Raw genomic sequence first — 4,466 nt, forward strand, 5'->3', positions numbered from 1 at the left:
TATGATTTCCACAGCAATATATCTCAAAGTGTGATCAGGGAGAGGTGAATTAGGAATTTCTTGTGTTCTTGTTTACACAGAGCTTTGACATGGTTCACTTTCCACTTGCTCTGATATGAAACAGATGTTGAATAGTCATCTTACAACAGAAACAATGCATGTCCCCTATTTACTTCCGCAAGTTGCTTTTCTGGGCACAGGTATAGAAAAGCATCCACAGATTAATTTGTTCCGTGCTCAGTAAAAGAGTGTTAATCATGATGAACTAATGTGATTTTAATGGGAATGTCATAAGTACCCCTGTGCAAATTCTATTTTAATGTAGCAATTAATTGTACTGTGATTTCATCAAATGAGATAGCTCGCAGTGCAGCATTGCATCTGGTGCACTGAAATATTATGACCTGTGATGCAGACCTGTGCTGTTGACAGGATCTTCCTACATAAGCCTTGGAAAAAGATTGAGGGCCAGGCAGCTGGGAGAGGGGATGTGCAGACCAAATTTGATTATTCACTCTTGTTGCCTATATGGTAATTAATCCAACTGAAAGAACCAAAAGCAAGTGTGTAAAGTATGACTGGCCAATATTTTTTATAGAGAAAGCTAGTTTATAAATCATTCAAGACAATAATTCCTGTTTTCCACAAAGAAAAGGACCTCTGCCTCTGCTGACCAGCTTGACTTATTCCTTTGCTCTCACTTATCTCTACTTGCACATTTTTCCCATTGCTTGTAGTATTTACAAAAGGCAGAGACAAAAGAATAGACCCTCCCATTTTACCAAATAAGTAGAAATTCTCTCCTGTAATACTGATGAATCAAACGTCTGTCTTCTCAGAGAGCTGCGGCAGTAACAAGGGTACCCCATAGTACCTGCATCAACACAGAAAAATATGTGTGGTGTTTTGAGGCTGACATGCCCTTCTGCACACTGCTACTCACAAACCTCCACTGAAGTGGTTTTCTCACATGTGCCCAACACAGGGAACATCGGTCACAGTGCTGCACTGGCCTTCAAAGAGAAGAGAGAAAGGGCTACTGCTGAACACAGGCAGTTGTCCTGACTTTGTGTAGATATGACCTCTGTCAAGGTGGAAGAGAAAACCTGGTGGTCAAATCATTGGATACAAGCACAAGCATCAGTCAGGCTCCCTCCTGGACATCTTCTGTCCTGTCACTAGGAATCTGATTTTTCTTCTTGTGGGATAACCCCAGTTCTGCCAGGGTTGTGGCTGTTTTGTGAACTTAGGGCACATTCCAGGAAGGGGAGGGGAAAGAGAAAGAGAAGAGGAAGAGGAGAATCAAAAACTAGGGCTAGCAAGGAAATAGCATGAGAATAAATAACAAAAATAAACTCACTGCTTGTCTAGGTGAATCAAAGTCTTCAATGAATTCAAGATGGGCAACACTGTAGATGCAACGATGCACAAACCTACTGATAATGAGGAGTCAAAGAGAAGTTCTAAGCTTGACCAACTGCAAGTTTCACTTTCATTCCACTGGTATTATGGGCTTTTTGGTGCAGATGTCTTCATCCCTAAGGTAGTCTTATCCAAGCACAGGACCATAATGGTATGACTGTATTTGAAGGATGAGTAGTGTGAGTTACCAGCATCTTTGTAGCATCTCTTTGATCAGTCTAGTACATTATTTCATCACTAATTTGCCAAAAGTTTATTTCTAGTTTCGGAAAAGGACAAACTCTTATAGCCTTGGATATCCATAAGGCTTATCTTAAGGGCAGGCTACTTTCTCTCACTGTGACCTGTCTCAGCCATGTTGAGCACTGTGGAGAGACAGAGAAAGAGCATGATGATCATGTCTTGTCTACTGCTGATGACTTGCAGAGCCACTGATATTTTTTTCATATTCCACTCCTTCCTGAATACAGGTTGTCACAGCTTAAGTATTAGATTCAGTAAGACAAATTGACTGTTGTCTTACTTGGAAATGACATTGAAAACAGAAATATATCCAGAAATATCCAGAAAAGACTTTTTTGTTAAAAGCTGGGACTTTGAAAGAGGATATAACAAATTATTCTCCAAATGCTTCACTGGTGTGTGCAATATACAGAAAAGGCAACTGTTATTTGTGATCAGCTTTAATAAGTCAGAATAATAGTTTAAAGGTAGGTTACAAACAAATAGGACTGCTGCTGGCCCATTGTAAAAACATGGAGTGATATTTGTTCAAAGTGAGGGAGTCATTTTAAATCTAAGACTTTTCTGACAGAAAAACAAATTGCCATGATGCAGTTATAAATTAAAATAGGCCAGAATTTGCAAAAATTTTTAAACATGTAAAGACTGAAGCATTGGTAGAGCTTTCCACAGCTCCTCCAACTGTGGAGAAAAAATCTTACTCTGTTTAAGGTAAAGTTTGTTAAAGATAATGAGAAGAAACTTATAGGTGAATGCAATATCAAGAGACTAGGCTGAGTGATTCAGGACAGTCTTTTTTGGTTTGTATTCTTATAGGCATCATCTTAGCAAGTGCCTGTAGGGCAAGATTTGGGAGTCTACATGGAAAGATTATGAAAAATTGCTATTTTTCACCCAGTCTATCTTACCTCTTGTTTCTGCCCTTTCATTTCCACTTCTCATCCAAAGTGATATCTGTGATCAGGGTTTGTTGTTCTTGTTTTCAATCAGGATGAACACAGGCAATAAACACACCTGAGATAATCCCACAGCTGTTAGCAATTGGATTTCTTTTCTTATTTTTTTATTTTTTTCTTCAGGAAAGTGTTTACGGCTACTGAATTGGAATCAGAAATGCATTTGGAAGTCAAACAGTTTTCTGACTGATGTGCATTCCTGTTTTCTAGATGGAATTATCTTCCCTTTGAGCAGTGAGAACTGCATGTAACTCATACAAAACTTGAGCCTTCACTTATGGCTCTTTCCTGCATAATGGTTTCAGAGCAAATTCACTCTGCAGCATAGATCTCGATTACACATTTATTCCAATTGTTACATGCATTGTCAGGAGGATAATAAGGATAGTGGGGATGGGAAAGATTTATCCGGCTAGGAAAATCACATTGTGTTCAGACTCCCTGTAGAGCTTTTATTGACTCTGCTGCCAGCAGAGATTAGTGCAATGCAAAACCATTAAATACGCAGCCCAGCACTTCCCACTATTTAAGTGGTTCAAATAATTAGCAGTTCTCAGCATCTCCATTTACATCTTTTTTTTTTCCAGCTGGCAGACTCATTTTAAAAAATATATCTACATGGATTTGTGTGCCACTTTAACACTTTTGAGTTCAAAGTCCTCTACTGGGCAGTTGATTACTTTGGATAAGCATCTTACCCAGAGCAATGTTTTAGGAGATTATTAAAGGCACTAAGTTAGACCCTCTTCATAAAACTACAGAAGACACATTTCATATGTAAATTAATGTATTCATTTATTTTCAGTCACAAAACTGGTGCATCTACAGTGGTTTACATTGTGTGGCAGCATGGATACAATAAATTACTTTCCATTTCTCTTTCAATAGAATTTATTTCCACTGAAAACAGAGAGGCGCTAGAGGTATTTAGTCTTGTTTTGACTTCAGTACCTAAAAGTATCGAAAGGTCTCAATGTTTGCTGTGGGGTGTGAGGTAATGTACACCTTCAGATAGCCTGGTATGCAGCATAGGATAGAAAGCAGGTGAAGGAAAGATGGGGCTAAATCCTCACAGTGTATTACAGTAATCATGTTATCTGCTTTATGTCAAACCCAAAGCGTTACGCTTCAAGACAAGGATGTAATGGAGTAAACTACTTCTGTTATGTTTGTCGTGGTTTAACCCCACTGGCAACTAGAAACATGCAGCCACTCATTCACTCCCTTTCAAGTGGGATTGGAAGAGAATCAGAAAGGGAAAAACTTGTGGGTCGAGATAAGGGTTTAATGGGACAGCAAAGGAAGATAACATAATAATAATAATAATAATAATAATAATAATAATAATAATAATAATAACAAAATATACAAACATGATGCATAATGCAGTTGCTCACCACCTATGACACCAGTAGCCCGTTCATTCCCAAGCAGCAGTGTTTACTCCCCAGCCAACTCCAGCTTATACACTGAGCATGATGTCAAATGGTAGGGAATATCCCTTTGGCCAGCTTGGGTCAGCTGTCCTGGCTTTGCTCTCTCCCAGCTTCTTGTGCACCTGCAGCCTTCTCCCTGATAAGTCCTTGACTTGCTATAAACACTGCTTGGCAACAACCTAAACATCCATGTATTACCAGCATTCTTCTGGTACTAAATCCAAAACACAGCACTATACCAGCTACTAGGAAGAAAATGATATCTACTCCAGATAAAACCAGGGCAGTGTTCTTGGGTGTTTCATTGTACTGTGAATGAGTGGCACTTCCTCTGCATTCGTTTGTACAGTGCAAAATTAGGTTTTTCTTCAATTATCTTCTTCTTGTCTGGCTAAATAATACTCTAGTT

This window comes from Columba livia, chromosome 1 (genome assembly GCF_036013475.1).
Source record: "Columba livia isolate bColLiv1 breed racing homer chromosome 1, bColLiv1.pat.W.v2, whole genome shotgun sequence".
NCBI lineage: Eukaryota > Metazoa > Chordata > Aves > Columbiformes > Columbidae > Columba > Columba livia.